The following is a 21884-nucleotide window of genomic DNA, read 5'->3' as shown; positions in this document are numbered from 1 at the left end:
CATGCAAAATTTCATCAAACTTCTTGAGAAGCCCCTCAAATCAACAGGTAGGCTCTAAATATCGATGGCTCATGTATTTTTGTGAAGGTTATGGTGGTCCATGGCTAGTTATAGTGGCAACTAAAATTCATAAAACCAACCACTAGAAAACACCAAAGCCATTGTTGCTAAGGTTGCATAGTTGTGGTATTGAGGCCAAGGTCCCATTTTCACCCACCATTTTTCCCTCACCTACCATTTTTCCCTATCCTCCCTTTCTCATTTTTCCTATTATCCCTACCCTAAAACACTACCAAACCCTATTCTCTTTCCCCTCCTCTTATTTGTCAATATAAACCCCAGAACCCTACCCTATCAAATACCCAAACCCCCTACATATCCCTAAACAAACTTCTCCCCATAACCCCTATTCCCATCACATTACTCCCCTCCTAATACTCCCTTTTGTTTCTTTGTTCCCCTTGGTGGCAGATATCACAAAAGCACCCAGCTTCAAACCATCATCAAAGGGCAGCCTAAATACAGTACACACACCAGTCATGATATCACAGTATTCATCAGAGTATGAGATGGAGACACAAAGTGACTCATCCTCAGAAGAACAGGCTCCCAAGAGACATCACAAGAGTGGCAAACATGTTAGGGATGAGCCAACCACCCTCACAAAATTGCAGGCATGCCCTCTTGCTGTGTCATGTTTCCAGCATCTATCATGTTTTGAGTTTTGTCAAAGAGTGGCTAATGTTCGAGTTCATCACGAGTTGGCCCATCTTTTTGTGCTTCACCTACATGGAGATCACTCTATCTTGGCCGGGGTCACCTTCACACTGACACCCGAAACTGTCTCATTAGCAACCGGTATACCGAATGTTGGAGAACCATGGCACGAGAAACAGAAAGTTGATCCGCAGCATTATGAGCCTTACATTAAGGCCAGTTGCTTGAGGCACCTCACAAGAGTCTTTCCATTCAGATATTTGAAAGATGAATATGCTCCACTCATGAAGTTGATCATGAAGTAATTCAGCTGTGAGGGGAGGTTCTCTCGTCTATATGTCTATCACATCAGGTTGCTCATGCACTTTACTAGGGTAGGATGATGAACATCCCATTTTCATTTGCAGAAACATAGAGAGGATGAACACCTTCATGCAGCATAAGACCCCTCAGCAGCAACTTAATAGTGTTTATCACTTTGCTCTTATTAGGATTTTGGTGGATCATCAACTGGGATTGCAGGGCATTGCTTGGGATGATTTCATCTACCGTGACTTGTTCAACACTTCATAGGTATTATCAGAGGTTAAGCAAGAGGGTGAACCTTCTCATCGGTATGAGCGCCATGAGATTGCTAGTGTGCCGGTTTTCATCACATATCAAAAAGGCACCAGGCGTTTGTTTGCAGTGGCAAAGCGAGTGTTATCTCCACTCGGGGTGGGAGGGGCCTTGCTTCCACCATTAGCATCATAGGAACAGGACAAAGGCAAGGATCCAATGCAGGATGAGGGGCCTTCAGGTGAGCCATCAAGTGAACAAGAGACCAAATTCGTTCTCCTTCATGATGAGGATACAGATACAGAACCAACAAGTGCACAACTCAAAGAGATCATCCAAGAGCAGCAATCAGAGATCGAAGCCTTATCCCTTGACTTGGAGAGGGCTAAGTGGAACATGAAATATCTGGAGCAGAGGAACAAACAGCTTGAGGATCAGCAAGCGATCATGGAGCTACAAAACATTCGTGAGCATCGCCAAGCTGCACAAAGGAGAAGAGTTGAGCTCATGTCATTGGAGCAAGAGATCAATGAGGATCGGGAGGCCAATCTCGAGAGAGTTAACATGCACTCAGAGAGGCTACTGGACAAGGCTAACAAGGACCATGCATTGCTGAGACACATGGATTTCCACTACATGGCGCGAAACAAAGTATGCAAGGCCCGAATCAGGAATTTGAAGGCGAGATTGAGGAAGGCAATCAAGAAGCAAAAGAGGCAAAGGGAGCTCGATCGACTTCAGATATTGGTCGAAGCCTCTTTGACCCAGCATAGCACCTCATAGAGGATCTCCAGCCCAAATTTCAAGAAATTTGGGGCAATTTTGGTCACATGGCAAATTTTTGGTCACAACATAGGTTTTTTCTCCTTGTGTGCCACGCCACTGTGCGATGCTTAGGATTGGGAGCTCCAAATGACAAATGGCTTGCATTTTTGGATTCAACATGCAAAATCACGACTACTGGTGCTTGGAAAAGAAATTTGGGCATGATTTGAGTCTCCAGGAGGTAAAAAACACTCAAAAAATGACCTCTCTGCCCCTATTTTGACACACAGGAAGCAGTCTTGGGAGAATGAAGATTTGGAGGGGCAAATGAGCACCAAATTCAGAAATTCCACTTGGGTTGGAAAGTAGACAGGCCAGGATTTCCAAAAAGCACACTTGGGCACAATTTGGACTCTTGCAGGTACCTCAAAATAGCCTCCAAAGTGGCACGACACATATAGAATTTGGCGCGACGCATATAGAGAAAAAGGCCAAAATCGCGCCCGTTTCGCAAAATTTCGATTCGCGACTTCTCCAAGTGGGCCCGCTCATCTACATTTCACTTTTTCGGCACCTAAGGCGGCATTTAAAGTATTTCCACTCCAGATTGGCTTCTATCCAAGTGGCAAAGGAAGGCAAACAGTCACCCAAGCCATTTGTCATGTTTGTAACGTTGCACCTGTAGCTAATGGTTGGCTTTCCACCTCCATTTTGTAATGATTCGAGTAACTCCCCAACCCTTGGGTGTTCTATCTCTTCATGGCACATTCTATATATTGTATGCAAACTATTTGCAAAGGGTTGGTTGGCTTGTAATTTCTGGGAGACTGTTGGAGAGAAACTCAGTTCTTCATTGTATATTTTGACTGAGGATTAATGAAAGGCAGCGACTTTGTTTCATGAGATTCATGTGGTTGTGAGTGTAGCAAATGTGTCTCTTATGTTTCATATGTATTTCGTAATGTTTCACAGTTTATTTCATATTCATTTCCAGTGAAATTTTCTAAGTTAGATAAGGTAGAATTCATTTTTATTGCTCTGGCTGTGGGGAAATTTCATGTTCAGTGTTCTTCTTCTGTTGAAAAGGATTCATGTACTTATGCCCTTTTTACCCTCCTAAGCAATTCCTACATTCCACATTATTTCAAACTAAATTGCTAGACTTTCCGCCTATCTTGCCTCACGAAGTAATCTGTGCCTTTGTATTAAATTCTCTGCTCATTGCTGTCCATTGGTCCCATACCATCCCAGAAATTCAGTCATTCATAAAAAATTGCTTCTTGTATCCATATTTACTTACTAACTTAAGATTAATATTTCACTGTTAGTCATCTCAGACCATTCCGTTTACTTATTTGCTGAGCGTGACTCGGAGAGAGCCCTCTCCTGTTCTGGTAGGGCTAGCTACCAGACTGAGCGTGGTTTGTGGTTACCCTGAATTTTGCCTTCCTTCAGCCTAAGGAAAATTTAGGTGCTAACATAGTGGCGACTCCACTGGGGAACAAAAATGGTTTGCTTGAAGATTATTTTGCCCCAGTACATATCTCAAGTTCAGAGCTGATTGTTGATGGTGAACATCGATCAGACATAAGAAGGCTGAAATCATTCACCTGGCGACTCCATTCACTGAAGAATCCAGCAATCAATCCTTCATGGTGACTCCACTGCAGAGAGATCAGTAGCTTTGAGATTTTCAAAATGGAGCGGGTTGCAAGAAGATACACTCCCATGAGCTGAGATCACATCCCAGGTTTTCCAAATAAAATTTCGAAGGTAGATTGGTCAAGGAATCTGCCTACGTTTAAAGATGATGGTAAGAAGGATGCTTCTTTACATCTAGTTCGATTTCACATGCATATTTGCAAGTTGAAGGTTGATTTTCCTGAAGATTTCTTGATGAAGATATTCCTGGCCACTCTGGAAGGTGAAGCCCAATCTTGGTATGAAAGTTTTCCGCCTACTTGTATTTACTATTTAAAGGATTTTCATGCCCTGTTCATTGAAAGATATCAAGAACCTTATCCATCATTAAATCTAGTTCATGACTGTTGCAAACATGCTTCTAATTTTATTGAAAGCCTTGAAAAATACTATGAGGATGATAATTTTATGGATGATGAGATCATGGAAGCCTTGTACAAGAATCCATTTCAGCAACATGAAGAGAAACTAGAGGAGTCCCATCAAGATGCTCAGGAAACGTTGCAGCAGAATCAAGATCTTTGTACGGTGGAAAATGAAGGAATTTTGCATCTTGACAGTCAACATGAATTACATGAAATAGATCAGCATGTTGAGGAGTTCCATATGGATAAAAGTGATGAAAGAAAAACTGTTGGTTCAGATCTATCCATAGAAGAAGACAACATGCAAGGAAGTCCAGTTCTAATTTTAGAATGTGATAATGTCAAGTCACCCATTTTAGATTCAGATTCAGATTGTGATGACCAAGAAAACCTTGTACTAAGTCCCATGAAAGAGAACTCTGCTGCTGAAATCATCTGGGATGAAGAAGACAGAGTTTTGGATCCGAATGTTCTCATGTCAGCAGAACACAGTCTTCATGAAGAGGTAATCCAGTCAGCTCATGAACAGCAAGATGAGATCATTGCTCAAGCAAGTGAAAAATTTCATCTGGATGAATTTATGGTAGATGATAGAAATGTTAGTGTTAGGTTTCAAAAAACATTTGAAGTTGCTTTTCTCATGATTGATGAATGTGTTGAGAATTTGGTTGTCATATCGTATGAAGATGACCTACCATATATTTAGACTTCAGCAGACTAGACTATTCAGGATTCCCTTTCAGATTCTTCCTCATATGTCTCATGTTTTGAAATGTTTTTTGAAGAGGAAATCTGCTCATCCACTTGTTCAGAAATTTTTGAGGACCAGGACCATACTTTTTCTGAAGAACATTATGAAGGAAGATTATCATCAAAAGAAAAAGACATCTTGTTTCCTAAACAGGAGGTAAATCTTAAAGTTTTTCATGATCTAATGGCAAATCTGTTGCAGTCAGCAGTGAAGGTGATTATTACAGTATTCAGTGATGAAGGAGATCATGGTCGACTGTGTTTTTGGTTGCCCAGTTACCAGTATCTGTTGTTGACCAGGAGATCTAATCAGGAGAATCAATCAAGAAGGCATCTGCTTGATTGGTTATATTGGAAGACACATTACACATGATTTTTACATATTGCATTAATATGTAGGTGGATGTCATCATAATTTGAAACCCTCGAATCTTGATGGACTGCTACCATTGAATAATTTTTGTCAGTTCTTGTTTTAGTTAAGTCAGTCATGAGTCATTTCCTTTTGCATTGAGTTAGTTTTTTCAGTCATGTTGGTTTCATAATTAATGTCGGTTTAAGTCAAGTTCCAGTCAATAAATGTGTCAAAGTATTGTGTTGTTTGTCGAAATAATGACTCCATAGCCCAATGGACGAAGGCACTGTCTGCTCACCCAAAGATCTGCAGTTCTTGGCACCTCCAAGGAGCTACCATCCCCCATTGGAGCCAATGTTAGAGTCGGTTTGGTCAGCCCTCCGTTAGAGATCAAAACTCTTTATGCATTTCATTTTTAGGAGTCCCACTCCATTCACCGAGCTGCATTCCACAAGGAGCATGCCATAATCTGACGGAAAAGGTCATGCTAGTCATTTCCGCTCATGTCTGGCTCCTGCTGGCTTAGGTATTTTGTTAATGATCACTAAAGTCCACGACAATCAAGGTCTGGTCCTTTAATGGACAAAATTCATTTTCGATCATTAGGTCTAGGGATTAATTAATTTAGTCTTTAAATATGTCCAGTAAAGCCATGCAGGCCAGAGTGAGGCCGTTACAAAGTGATGACTTAGAGAGTTTCATCGTCATGTTGACAGATTACGACTGTTCTTCAAAACTCTGTTTTGAAGAAAAGTCAAACAGTGTCATTTGTGATAAAATTTTCAAAATGTCGCCAATTCATTTCTTCAGATGTAGTCATGGTTTTCGTGGCCAAATGTCCTGTCATGCAATCCCTACAAAAAGTGCTGAAAATTTCATCATTTGAGCTAAAATTTCAAAGGGAAAGTGAAAATCAGTGTTGCTTTGAGTCAGTGAAAAAGTGTCAAAACATAACATTAGAAAAATGGGTTTCTGGAGAAGCAAAAATTTAGCACATGACTTCCAAGTCTTTATATACAAGTTTCCACCAAAATCAAAGTCATTGTGCAAAGTGTTTGAGTGTGCATCGTGCGTGTTTGGAGCAAGGTTGGAGGCAGTTTTCAGGGCGCTGCGCACATACACAGGGGTGCGGTGCACACAGAGCCATCCCTCAGTGTATTTTTTCAACGGGCGCGGTGCACACCCAAGGAGCGGTGCACTGGGTTTTGCATGCGACGCACACCCACAAAGGGCCAGAACCGTGCCAAATTTCCTCAAACTTCTTGTGAAGCCCCTCAAATCGACAGGTAAGCTCTAAATCTCAATGGCTCATGTATTTTTGTGAAGGTTATGGTGGTCCATGGCTAGTTATAGTGGCAACTAAAATTCATAAAACCAACCACTAGAAAACACCAAAGCCATTGTTGCTAGGGTTGCATAGTTGTGGTATTGAGGCCAAGGTCCCATTTTCACCCACCATTTTTCCCTCACCTACCATTTTTCCCTATCCTCCCTTTCTCAGTTTTCCTATTATCCCTACCCTAAAACACTACCAAACCCTATTCTCTTTCCCCTCCTCTTATTTGTCAATATAAACCCCAAAACCCTACCCTATCAAATACCCAAACCCCCTACATATCCCTAAACAAACTTCTCCCCATAACCCCTATTCCCATCACATTACTCCCCTCCTAATACTCCCTTTTGTTTCATTGTTCCCCTTGGTGGCAGATATCACAAAAGCACCCAGCTTCACACCATCATCAAAGGGCAGCCTAAATACAGTACACACAGCAGTCATGACATCACAACATTCATCAAAGTATGAGATGGAGACACAAAGTGACTAATCCTCGGAAGAACAGGCTCCCAGGAGACATCACAAGAGTGGCAAGCATGTTAGGGATGAGCCAACCACCCTCACAGAATTGCAGGCATGCCCTCTTGCTATGTCATGTGTCTATCATCTATCATGTTTTGAGTTTTGTCAAAGAGTGGCTAATGTTCGAGTTCATCATGAGTTGGCCCGTCTTTTTGTGCTTCACCTACATGGAGATCACTCTATCTTGGCCGGGGTCACCTTCACACTAATACCCGAAACTGTCTTATTAGCAACCGGTATACCGAATGTTGGAGAACCATGGAACAAGAAATAAAAAGTTGATCGGTAGCATTATGAGCCTTACATTAAGGCCAGTTTCTTGAGGCACCTCACAAGAGTCTTTCCATTCAGATATTTGAAAGATGAATATGCTCCACTCATGAAGTTGATCATGAAGTACTTCAGATGTGACGGGAGGTTCTCTCGTCTATATGCCTATCACATCAGGTTGTTCATGCACTTTACCAGGGTACGGATGATGAAAATCCCATTTTTCATGCACAGGAACATAGAGAGGATGAAGACCTTCATGCATCATAAGACCCCTCAGTAGCAACTTAACAATGTTTATCACTTTGCACTTATTAGGATTTTGGTGGATCATCAGCTGGGATTGTAGGGCATTGCTTGGGATGATTTCATCTCCCGTGACTTCTTCAGAACTTCATAAGTATTATCAGAGGTTAAGCAAGAGGTTGAACCTTCTCGTCAGTATGAGTGCCATGAGACTGCTAGTGTGCCGGTTTTCATCACATATCAGAAAGGCACCAGGCATTTGTTTGCAGTGGCAAAGCGAGTGTTATCTCCACCCGGGGTGGAAGGGGCCTTGCTTCCACCATCAACATCACAGGAACATGACAAAGGCAAGGAGCTAATGCAAGATGAGGGGCCTTCAGGTGAGCCATCAGGTGAACGAGAGACCAAATTCGTTCTCCTTCATGATGAGGATACAGATACAGAACCAACAAATGCACAGCTCAAAGAGATCATCCAGGAGCAGCAATCAAAGATCGAAGCCTTATCCCTTGACTTGGAGAGGGCTAAGTGGAACATGAAATATCTGGAGCAGAGGAACAAATAGCTTGAGGATCAGCAAGCGATCATGGAGCTACAAAACATTCGTGAGCATCGCCAAGCTGCACAAAGGAGAAGAGTTGAGCTCACGTCATTGGAGCAAGAGATCAATGAGGATTGGGAGGCCAATCTCGAGAGAGTTAACATGCACTCAGAGAGGCTGCTGGACAAGGCCGACAAGGACCATGCATTGTTGAGACACATGGCTTTCCACTACATGGCGCGAAACAAAGTATGCAAGGCACGAATCAGGAATTTGAAGGCGAGATTGAGGAAGGAAATCAAGAAGCAAAAGAGGAAAAGGGAGCTCGATCGACTTTAGATATTGGTTGAAGCCTCTTTGGCCCAGCATAGCACCTCATAGAGGATCTCCAGCACAAATTTCAAGAAATTTGGTGCAATTTTGGTCACATGGCAAATTTTTGGTCACAACACAGGTTTTTTCTCCCTCAGTGGCGCGGCACTTAGGATTGGGAGCTCCAAATGACAAATGGCTTGCATTTTTGGATTCAGCATGAAAAATCACGACTACTGGTTCTTGGACAAGAAATTTGGGCATGATTTGAGTCTCCAGGAGATAAAAAAACACTCAAAAAATGACCTCTCTGCCCCTATTTTGACACACAGGAAGAAGTCTTGGGAGAATGAAGATTTGGAGGGGGAAATGAGCACCAAATTCAGAAATTCCACTTGGGTTGGAAAGTAGACAGGCCATGCTTTCCAACAAGCACACTTGGGCACAATTTGGACTCCTACAGGTACCTCAAAACAACCTCCAAAGTGGCGCGGCGCATATAGAGAAAAAGGCCAAAATCGCGCCCGTTTCGCAAATTTTTGATTCGTGACTTCTCCAAGTGAGCCCGCTCATCTACATTTCACTTTTTCGGCACCTAAGGCGGAATTTAAATTATTTTCACTCCAGTTTGGCTTCTATCTAAGTGGCAAAGGAAGGCAAACAGTCACCCAAGCCATTTGTCATGTTTGTAACGCTGCACCTGTAGCTAATGGTTGGCTTTCCACCTCCATTTTGTAATGATTCGAGTAACTCCCCAACCCTTGGGCGTTCTATCTCTTCATGGCACATTATATATATTGTATGCAAACTATTTGCAAAGGGTTGGTTGGCTTGTAATTTCTGGCAGACTATTGCAGAGAAACTCAGTTCTGTTTCATGAGATTCATGTGGCTGTGAGTGTAGCAAATGTGTCTCTTATGTTTCATATGTATTTCGTAATGTTTCACAGTTTATTTCATATTCATTTCCAGTGAAATTTTCTAAGTTAGATAATGTAGAATTCATTTTTATTGCTCTGCCTATGGGAAAATTTCATGTTCAGTGTTCTTCTTCTGTTGAAAAGGATTCATGTACTTATGCCCTTTTTACCCTCCTAAGAAATTCCTCCATTCCGCATTATTTCAAACTAAGTTGCTAGACTTTCCGCCTATCTTGCCTCACGAAGTAATCTGTGCCTTTGTATTAAATTCTCTACTCATTGTTGTCCGTTGGTCCCATACCATCCCAGAAATTCAGTCATTCATAAAAAATTGCTTCTTGTATCCATATTTACTTACTAGCCTAAGATTAATATTTCACTGTTAGTCATCTCAGACCATTCCGTTTACTTATTTGCTGAGCATGACTCGGAGAGAGCCCTCTCCTGTTCTGGTAGGGCTAGCTACCAGACTGAGCGTGGTTTGTGGTTACCCTGAATTTTGCCTTCCTTCAGCCTAAGGCAAATTTAGGTGCTAACAACTAGAATGAAAACATCATAAAACAAATTACACACAATTCTAATGGTAATTACCCACCTAAATATGAAACATTACAAAACAAAACGCACCCATCCCAATAAAAATAAATCCATTAAGACTACTCAAGTTTATATTTTTTTGTAAAAATGACCTATAAAGTGTCGTTGTTAATGTAAGTTATCTCCTCATGATGACAAGATAAGATAAGATAGATAAGATAATTATATTTATGTCCAACTATTGACTACAAAGTAGGTCAAAAGGACTTTTGAGTACAATGATGTCCATATAATGCAGGAGAACCAAACAGTCTCCTATAAAAGATATAATGCACGAATATAAATGATACAATGCATGAATTATAAAGGATACATTGCGTGAAATTCCCTGGTGGAGAAAATCCAAGAGCTAATGGGTCTGAGAATCAGACCTATCTCTCTCCACATCCGAGGCTGAATGAAGAACATTGTAGAAACTCAACAAAGTATGTTGACTTGATGAAGAGCCAGTGGAAAGTGTGGACTGGACTGCTTAGGGATTCACACATTATTGAGGTCTTGAGGACCTAGTCATTCTCCTAGGAATGGATCTGCTGTTGAGATCTCGTGTGGCATGGTGAGGTCCCACAAATCCTCACTGATCTCGAGTCTGGATATGTACTCGTATCAATCGGTCTCTTGGTGCCCCTGTCTGAATGTAGTACCCTGAAAAATGTCGTGATCCTCTATGTGGAGTCTAGTCTAATGGGAGGTTGAAGAATACACGCTTAAAACCTGAGAGCCTCCTGCATATATATTGCCAAACATCTTTGATCAGGATACCTGAAAAATCCTGCGAGGGTCTCAGAATCTCTAAACAAGCAATGAAACCTTCCTATGATCTCGTAATAGATAGGGCATCCAAAAATGAAGTGCACCTCGGTATCTACTTCCTGTAAATGACATACCTGACAGATTTTGTCTGGTCTATCAATTTAGTGGTTCATCTCCGCCCAAAGTCTATGAGAACCTACTCTTAACTGGCCTTGAGGAAAGTTAAGAGCATGCATCCATTGTTGAAACATATACTGGGGTCGAACAATGAGCCCGTCTCTCAACTCCAAGAAGTGATCAGCATAGAAGGCCATCTTTGGGTGCAACCCCCTTAGAGGATTGACCCAGGTGACCTAGATGAACTGCCTGTAAATTCCTCCCTAGTGATCTTGTTCAATTCTAGTCTAATAGGTAAAAGGTGACCAAGAGCATCAAAGGAATATCAGAAAGGAGGGAGACGATCCAATTGAATGCCCATTGAATCTAAGAGATTTGAAACTCATGTAAACTAACATCTAGACCGATCCAAGGGAGTAGAATGAGTAATAGTCTCAAAAGAGAAATATTCAAAGTAAGGATATCGATCCCTACTCTTTATCATAGACCTTCTAAAAGATTTCCAAGGAATTTCAATGTTCCACATTTTTAGGGAATTAAACAATGTAGCTGATTCCTTGTCTAAGAAGGGACCTAAGTCACAGTTGGGAACTCTACATTATGAAGAGTACAAACATGGAGCTACTAATCTTGGAAGTTTTCCTTTGGTTTAGATTGTCCTCATTTATCTTTTACAACAGATCGTTGGTGGACTATTATTTTGTGATTTTTGAAATTTTGGGGTACTACGAGGTAGTTAATTACCTCCCTATTTTTAGTTGACTTATGTTATATGGGATATCCTACTAGTAATTTTGTTAGATTTTTGTTTGGCTACTATGTAAGTAGATTGACTCTTTCTGGGTGGGAAAATGGTTAGTAAATGCTACATATACTTGGTTTATTTATTTGGTGAATATAGAAATATGTAACTACTTTTTTAATGCAAAAAAGCAATGGTTTTTTCTTTGATGAAAAACTAAGATCAAATGTGGTCTTTATTTTACAATAGAAGAAAAGGGAATAGAAACCAATTAGGACATTGTCACAACAAAATATCTAGAAATTTGGTAGACAAATTATTACATTTGATGAGGAATGGAAGAATAAATTGATGAGACAAACCTCGCAAGAAAGGGACCATTAATATTGATCGTATGCATCCAATGGCAGGGACATCTAGAAGGTTACATTAATGCATACATCTCATATATGATGTGTCTTAGGAGCGAGAAAACATATTTTAAAAATAATTGGTATGGAGATGATAAATATACATTATAAAAAAGCAGTTTCTAATAAGAGGTAAACTAGAAGTGGGTGTCCTAAACCTTCTAACTTAAGAATGAAGCACCTTCCATAAAATAACTACTATACATAGAAGATAACATCATCATATTCACACATAGAGTGAGAAAAACTAATAATATCATTTTTATATGACTATTAAATTAGAAAAATAAATATTGAATTTACTGATTACGTCGAAAGGCATTTTCTCTATTAAGTTGGTTAGGAAAACACTATTTAGCTCAATCAATCCCCTCACTCCATTTTTGTTGTTCTCTCCCATCATAATTCAACACGTGTAAAATTTTATCAAGCCCGATGTATCCTGTTGCACGAAGTACGACCACCTTTCGAGGTGGGGAGTTAACGACTGTTGTTGAGTATTCAGCTAGCATTTGCCCTACGCAGAGTCAGATGCAGTTGAGCACAAGCAACGCCTTCCTCTTCCTTGGATTCATCAAGGGAAGGAGATTAAGGTGAAGAAAATGAGGCGGGAAGAACACGATGGTGGTTACATTAAGTCTTGTTCCAAGGACGTGTTGTTCGAGGTGTTGAATCATTTGGATTCTAAGTCTCTAGCGATTGCTGCCTGTGTGAGCCATCACTGGAAGCACGTCGCCGAAGAGGAGGCACTATGGGAAGGAATTTGTACCAAGCATTGGCCTAAAGAGGTTATGTATGCTTCCCAGTCGGGGCAACTGAGGAGCGTTCTTTTGGCCTTGGGAGGCTTTCGTCGTCTTTACATTTATTGCTTATGGCCACCGCTAGATCCTTTGCATCATCTTCTGGATCAATTGTGGCCAATACTTTGACACATTATTAGGAATTATTGGAAACAACTTATATGATCATAACTTTGTGTGAAAAGTGGCACTTAATCCCATACTAGAGAACTAAGACATAAATTATGCCATCCTACAAAATGGAGTTCACTTTGTGTTGGAATAAGTAATGAAGAGCTGAAAAATGGAACTCCCTTTTTACAAGTATAACTCTCATAAACATTGTATAATTGGATACTTTTGATATATACTCTTTGTGCTTTACCTAAATGATTAGTTGCAAAATGAAGCTCTATGCCATCCTCTGAAAGCTAGAAAGGGCATCCCATTATCCCTGCAATATTACTTTGAAAACAACCAAGCCATCCCATTAGCACTATCTCAATGCAACAAAAACCCCAGAAATGCAATCATTCATCTTAGAGCAAGGGAATGCGTATATCAACAACTACTCCAAGCAGGCCTAGAAATTGACAGGAAAGTTTTCTTTTCTTTTCTTTTCTTTTCTTTTGTTAAAAAAACACGTGTTTATATTCGAAGGTGTTTCCTTTGATGTGCACTTCCAAGAATTGTGGATTAAAAATATATATATACACCAAGAAATAGATTCACATGAATATTGTATATTTCAAGACAAATCTGTGCACGTATAAATCTAAGTACTCGTAGACACTAAAATCAAATTTATTGTAAGAGAGTGTAATAGATATACTGATGTTTTGTACTATAATGTGTTACACAACCAAAGAAGCCATTACATGCAAATACGCTAAAGAAAACTCCATTAACGAGTATTTATAGTGTTAACAAGCTACCAAGGAAAAAATGAGTTGCAAAGAATCTAAACCAAATCTCAATTAAAATTGGAGGGAGTTCCTCTTATGACATTATAGGGCTTTTGGCTAAATATGTGCCTTCTAAGTGCCTTTCAATATTTTCAAAAATGAAGTTAACTTGATGGAAAAGGAAATTAATATTTTCTTAGGCTGAGAGGTATCCTGATTTTTATTTCAATTACATAATCTGTATATTTTAATGAACATGGAGCAAGATCAAAGACATAACAAAGTCAACTATTAATTTTACTCTACGACGTTGGACGTCTGAGATTTCCAAATCAAAATCGATATACACACAGTGCATGCGGAGTAACTGAAGAGGAATGTCAAATTATTTGATTAAGAGATGGCATATGAAAATGTTAAGACAAACCAACAATCATAGACTGGGAGAAGAAAGTTTTTCAATAGCTTTTCACAACATACTATTTTCTTCCCTCAAACAAGTTTGTTTTGCTTGCTTCTAATCTCATATTTTTAGAAGCAAGTGAAATTCAAAGAAAATTCCTTGGTGATTTGTGCATGACCTCCCTGGAGTTTTTCACAAAAATTCCAACATCCAACCTGCTTGAATGCATGCTCAACTTCTTTGTTTTTCAAGATAATGTCTACACCTTTAGGTTCGTTTCTCAAACATTTGCTTGATCTATGGTCTTTTCTTTCCGCAGATCGCTCCATGAGACTTCAGCGTAATGAAGGTTTGAAATACTAGTGCTGCTCAATCTTCAATCTCTGCCTCGCTTGAATGGCTGCCTTGCTTGATAACTGCCTCGCTTGATAACAATGCATTCAAATTGAAAACTTGCAGATTTGTTCCTCAGGCTGTAGGTTTTAACCCTGTACAGAAATTACCTGCATACGAATTCTTAAGCAAAGAAAATAAACAATGCGAGAGCATAACCCATAAAACACATATGCACAGAGATTTTTCCCTGGATCCCAAAACCGGGACTACCAGCTTGATTTTTCATTATGTTCCTTTCAATGTTACAATACATATTTATACATGCTAAAGCATCTAATACCATGGACCGAAAATCATCGCGTCCAATACCATGGACCGAAAACCATCGCGTCCAAAAAAACATGTGCGAAAATCATGCACAAAAACATAGGTGGGTCCGCCCAACCTAACATATGGTCCAAAACCAAAATTTTAAAGTGGGGTTACGGGTGCCCTTCAAACCCCCTATTAACTACGTGGAAAGAATATAACACAACCCAACAATCTCCCGCTTGTTGTTTTCTTTCCACAGGGGGCCACAGGAGAGCTTAGTCATTTTTCAGCCCTGAGATTCCCATTGCTTCTCTACACCAAGAGAACTTCTCAGAGGTCACAGATTTTGTCAATGCATCTCCAGTATTCTTCAAAGTGTCCACCTTTACCAGCAACACCTTTCTGTCTTCTATCATATCCCTCACAAAGTGATACTGAACATCAATGTGCTTTGTCTTTGAATGATAAGCAGGGTTCTTTGCCAAGAAAATTGCACTTTGGCTGTCACAGTCTATTCTTATAGCTCCCTGTACTAACCCCATACTTGAACACAATCTCTGCAACCAAACTGCTTCCTTGCTTGCATGAGTGGCTGCCATGTATTCTGCCTCTGTAGTTGATAGTGCCACTATAGATTGTTTCTTACTCATCCAACTAACTGCACCTCCAAATAGGTTAAACACATACCCACTTGTAGATCTTCTCTGATCCAGATCTCCAGCCCAGTCTGCATCAACAAAGCCATGAATATCCAACACTCTGTCCAATTCTGGTCTTCCTTGGTAGCACAAACCATAATCACTAGTGCCACGCAAATACCTGAAAACCCGCTTCACTGCTGTCCAGTGCTCCTTCCCAGGTTTTGACATAAACCTGCTCAATACTCCCACTGCATGTGCAATGTCTGGTCTAGTACAGACCATTGCATACATCAGGCTACCCACTGCACTTGCATATGGAACACGGGACATGTCCTCTTCCTCTTCTTGTGTCTTGGGACACTGTTCAGCAGATAACCTCACACCTACAGGAATAGGAACCTTCACCGGTTTACTATCCTGCATATTAAACCTCTGGAGTATTGTCTCGACATACTTCCTCTGGTTTAACCAGAGATTCCTCTTTGACCGATCTCTTTTAATTTCCATGCCCAAAATATAGTTTGCAGCACCAAGATCTTTCATGTTGAATTTGGAGGACAATTGGGTCTTCAAATCCTGGATAATTTCTTTGTCATTTCCAACCAGCAACATATCATCCACATACAAGACCAGATAAATAATACGGTCACCAATTAATTTAAAATACACACAATGATCGGCTTTGCTTCTAGTGAAGCCAAGTCCCCGTATAAATGTATCAAATTTCTGATACCACATCCTTGGTGACTGTTTTAACCCATACAGAGACTTCTTTAACTTGCATACCAGTTCTTTCTTACCCTTCACCGCAAAGCCTTCAGGTTGCTTCATGTAGATTTCCTCTTCCAAATCCCCGTGAAGAAATGCTGTCTTCACATCCATCTGTTCTACCTCAAAATCAAAAGCAGTAGCAACAGATAAAAGTAATCTAATAGAAGTTACCTTGGCAACAGGAGAAAAAATATCACCAAAATCAATTCCAGGCAGCTGGGAATAACCTTTTGCTACCAACCGAGCTTTGTATTTCTCCACCTTTCCTTCCGCATTTGTCTTCTTCTTGAACACCCATTTGCTTCCAATGGGTTTCCTTCCAGCCGGCAACTCCACCAGATCCCAAGCCTCATTTTTGTGCAAAGATGCCATTTCATCGACCATGACCTCTTTCCAGAGTTTTCCATCCTCTGAATCCACTGCTTCCTTCACAGTTCTGGGATCATTATCAATAACAGACAAAGCAAAATTTGAACTGAAAGCAGATGGACTATACCTTTCTGGATGCCTTCTTTCTCGAATTGATCTTCTCATAGCCAGAGTTTGTGGCTCTTCATCTTCTGATTCCTCCTCTGCTGCAGAGTCTGATTCTTCCTCCTTTGGCTCAAACTCTATCTTCTCAGGTTCCTTTGGTTGGACTTCATGTTGAATAACATCTTTTACCTCTCTGAACAACACATCTCGGCTGTACACTACCTTCCGTGTGACTGGGTTCCAAAGTTTATAACCCTTTAAACCATCCTTATACCCAATAAAGATGCACTTTTCATATTTACTATCCAACTTGGTTCGTTTCTCCTTTGGAACATGTACATATGCATCACATCCAAATACCCTTAGATGTGAAAGAGAGGGTTTCTTACCATTCCATACTTCTTGTGGAGTCTTATCCTCCAACGCTGATGAAGGTGATCTATTGATCAGGTAACATGCAATATCCACCACCTCTGCCCAGAATTCCTGTCCTAACCCGGCACCACTGAGCATGCTTCTTGCCCTTTCCATCAACGTCTTGTTCATTCTTTCTGCGACTCCATTTTGCTGAGGTGTATATGGAGTAGTCTTCTACCGTGCTATACCACACTTCTTACAAAATTCTTCAAATTCCTTGCTGCAAAATTCTCCACCATTATCTGTCCTCAGCACCTTTATCTTCTTCTCTGTCTGATTTTCCACCAGAGCCTTAAATTCTTTAAACCTGTCAAAGACTTCAGATTTCTTCTTAAGAAAATATATCCATGTATTCCTTGAGAAGTCATCTATGAATGATACATAGTACACAGACTTACCCAGTGATGGAACCTTCACAGGTCCAAACACATCAATGTACACAAACTCTAATATTTGTTTCGTCCTCTTACCACCAGAGGGGAAACTCACCTGATTCTGCTTCCCATATACACAATTTTCACAGAAATCAAAATCCAGAGAGCTATTATTCATACCTTCTACCATACCTTTACCATGAAGTATTCAAAGGCCCTTCTCTCCAATATGTCCAAGCCTTTGATGCCACAACATGGTCTTCTCTCCAGAGACCACTAGATTCTCTACTCCATTTTCAGGAACCATAGAACTATTGCACCCATCAACAACAGTGCTACCTTGCAGCTTGTACAGAGTTCCAATCTGAACTCCCCACATCAATATCAGTGCTCCTCGAACCATCTTGCAGGTATCTTTCTCGAACACCGTCTTTACACCTACATCATCCAACTTGCTTACAGAAATCAGATTTTTGGCCAATGCAGGAATATGTAGAACACCCGGAAGTGTTCTAACCCTTCCACCTTGAAACTTCAACTTTACTTTTCCCCGACCAATGATTCTAGCCTTCCTATCATCTCCTAAGAAGACATCACCACCATCGTATTTCTCATACTCGCAGAACCACTCTCTATGGGGAGTGAAGTGAAAGGATGCACCTGAGTCAATCAACCATGCCTCATGATCTACATGTGTACTTGAAGAAGCCAAGTACACATCCCCACCTTCATCTGAGGTGGTTTTCGCCTCTGCAGAAGGAGCATCATCAGATCCCTTTCCTTTATCAGGAGCTTTAGATTTACAATCCCTTCTGAAGTGCCCTTCCTTTCCGCATTTCCAGCACACCACCTTTGTAGGTTTTCCTGGAGATTTAGATCTCCCTCTAGATTTAGATCTCCCACTCGATGACTTATTTTTGTTTCTGTTCTGGGACCGTCCTCGTACAGACAAGGCATCACCATTTTGGTTGTCCATATTTTTCCATCTCATCTCCTCCGTCAGCAAGGCTGAGACTATTTCATCAAACTGCAAAGCAGTTGCATTGCTACCTATTGCAATAACCAGACTATCCCACGAATCTGGTAGAGAACACAACAGACTGATGCACTTATCTTCATCTGAAATTTTAATATCAACAGATAATAACTGACTTACCACAGTATTAAACGCATTCAGATGCTCTGTCACCGAGTCTCCATCTTTCATCCTCAAGTTATACAGCTTTTTCCGCAGGAACATTTTATTCACCAGAGACTTAGATTGGTACAAAGTCCCTAACTTGACCCACAAAGCCTTTACCGTAGCTTCCCCTGATACATTCAGCAATACTGAATCCGAGACACACAATCATATTGTGCTCTTTGCCTTCTGATCCAACTTCTTCCATTCTTCATCGGTCACTCCCAATGGTTTAGTACCCGGATCTACCGCGATCCACTGATCTTTATCCACCAACAGATCCTCCATCTTGAGTTTCCACAACTCAAAATTCTGACCATTGAACTTCTCAATCTCTATCTTTCCACTGCTCACCATCTTCTTTAACCACTAGAATCGATCTCGCAGATCTCCCACTGAACAGGGTCTACCACAGGCCCGAGCGAAACCCCTCAGTGATCCAGATGGATATTGGTGGCCACCTGCCAAGTCCACCTGGACCCCCACCATTGTCTTTCTCAGCATTTTCAGTTTCCTTAATTGTAGCACAACTTACTATTTTTAGCAGTTTTTCGGGTCCTGAACTTCCGGAGCCGTTTTGAGGCCCTAAACAACGTTTTTTGGGGAATCAAGGGGCAACACGAGTCCATGGAATGGACTGGTGTTGCCCGTTCCAACAATGATAGTGCTCGGATAGATCTTTCTAATGAGCTATTGTACGCGTCAAACGGAGATCATATGCCAAAGTTACGACCCCGGGAAGTTGATGTACCAACTTACCCCCAAACGGGGCCCACAGTTTGGCGTTTCATCTCCTAGGGTTAGGTTTTGGAATGTTAAGGGTTTTCCATTGTTTCTCAACAATAAATAGGCCTTCGAGCCTCATTGTAACACAGTTCGGAGGCATGTAGCCATCACATCTCTTCTCAGAGATAAGCTACCATCGCCCTAGCTAGTTTATTTCCATTTCTGATTGTAAGCATATTTCAGTATTTCCTATTAATGAAATGAAGTATTATTTCCGCTGCATCTTTGTGTATATGGTTATCTCTGTAATTTGTTGCGTTCCTGTTTAAATCCGGATCAGTGGTATCAGAGCGGTCTGCTTTTTCTCTGTTTTTCTTTGCATGTCCCCAACAAGGTCGGGATATAAGGAGTTAGGGCTCGAACTGGTTGAACCTTTGCAAGACCAGCCTCGCAAATCCCGACGGCCTCCCATGACGGACGAGAAGAAAGACGAGGGGGCAGGAGATCCCATCAAAATCTTGCTCGAAGAAGCGCTCGAGCGACAACGGAACGCGATGATGGACAACTTTGCGCAGATCCTTCAGCGGCTACCCAGAAGCGGCGCATCGGCTTCCAGCAGCTCCTCTGGAAACGCCACACCCTTTAAGGTACAAGTTAATTTTGAAATCCCCATATTCGAGGGTCAGATAGACGCCGATGCCGTAGATAAATGGTTAAATCTGCTAGAGGGTTATTTTTCTGTTCATGAATTTTCGAGTCGGGAAAAGATTGTTTTTGCTCTTCTCAAAGCAGCCCCCCACGTCAAGGACTGGTGGGAAACCTACTGCGAGCAGAAGGATGAAAGTACTGGCTCACTATTTTCAGCCGCACCCACCTGGGATTCGTTCCGGGATGCCATCAAGGAGCAGTACTACCCTGTCGGGAGCTATGAGGATGAATACATAAAGTGGACCACGCTGCGGCAGGGAAGGGACCAAGACGTGCCAGAGTTCACCAATCTTTTCCATACCCTTCGCACAAAGTTGGGTATCAGGGATTCGGAGCAACATTTGATACTCAAATACCGTGGCTGCCTGCACAAGTACTTTCAGGAAGAAATACAGTTCCTAAACATCCCCTCACTCGGCGCAGCATACCGGTATGCCGTCAAGGTCGAGCAGAAGTTTAAACAAAAGAAGCGAGACTTTGGATCTGCGAATCCAAAGCAGGGGAAAGGTGCCCCTAAACCACAGAACAAAGGACAAAGCCAAGGCGGGACAGCCCAAGACAACCAGCCGAAGCTGCAAGCAAAGAACAGCGCCGCGAAGCCGAGAAAGGACACTGGAAAATGGTGCGAGTTCCATAAGAGCTCCACTCACAACACAAGTGAGTGTCGGGCCAAGCAGTCACTGGTGGCTGAGCTAAAGGTTTCAGAATCAGATGCATGTTCCGACTCTGAGTTAGAACCCGATAAGGGGTATGAAAAAGGGAAGCAGATCATTGATGCGGACCTCAGCGCCACTGTTGCTACCGCAAAGATCCAGAAAAATGAACCCGAAGATCCAGAGGAGGAGGAGCGTCTCTTTCACTCCCAGATGTGGGTAAAGGGCTCCCCGATACAGTTCATTGTTGATAGCGGGAGTCAAAAGAACCTCATTTCGGCAGAGGTCGTGAAGCGGTTGGGCTTACCGACCACAGCACATCCACAACCATACACCATTGGGTGGCTTCACCAAGGACGAGATCTTCGCGTGAGCCAGCAGTGTCGCCTTCCATACAACATCAAGCCCTTCACGGATGAGGTATTGTGCGACATTGCTCCCCTTGAAGTTTGTGATGTATTACTAGGACAACCATACTTGTGGAAGCGACATGCTGTGTATGAATCAAGGCCCCGTGCTGTTATTATTACATTGGGAAATAAGTTGTTCAGGATACCAGAGGTAGCACCACCTGCCGCCATCTCTTTGATTACTGCAAAACAATGCAGTAAGATCATTTCCAAAACCAGGAAATTTGTTTTCCTGATGATACGCCCTCAAGGGAAGAAGAAGACAGTGGCCGCGGCCTCCAAACGGGGTCCCTCTGCATGGCAGCTGCAGATGGACAAGATTGTGGAGGAGTACGAAGACATCTTCACCTCCCCGGCAGGGGTTCCTCTGCACTGTCAAGTCAAGCACTCCATCGATCTGACCCCAGGTGCGCCGCTACCCAATGGACCAATTTATCGGCGCTCCGTTCTGGAGAAAAATGAAATCAAGAGGCAGATTCAGGAGCTCCTGCAGAAAGGTCACATCCGTCCGAGTTCTTCGCCCTGTGGGAGCCCGATAGTGTTGGTACAGAAGAAGGATGGGACGTGGAGACTCTGTATTGACTATCGGGCGCTGAACAAGATCAATGTCCGTAATAGGTACCCGATCCCGTGGATTGATGACCTCCTAGACCAACTAAAGGGGGCGAAATATTTCAGCAAGATTGATCTGAAGTCAGGATATCACCAGGTACCAATCGAACCCTCAGATGTGTGGAAGACTGCCTTCAAATCCAAGGAGGGCCTCTTTGAATGGTTGGTCATGCCTTTCGGATTGACGAATGCTCCTGCAACCTT

Source organism: Pinus tabuliformis, chromosome 8, assembly GCF_031772625.1.
Source record: "Pinus tabuliformis cultivar Carrire ecotype Pingquan chromosome 8, CPIR1, whole genome shotgun sequence".
Classification (NCBI taxonomy): Eukaryota; Viridiplantae; Streptophyta; class Pinopsida; order Pinales; family Pinaceae; genus Pinus; species Pinus tabuliformis.
Note: the sequence above shows the minus strand (reverse complement) of the source record.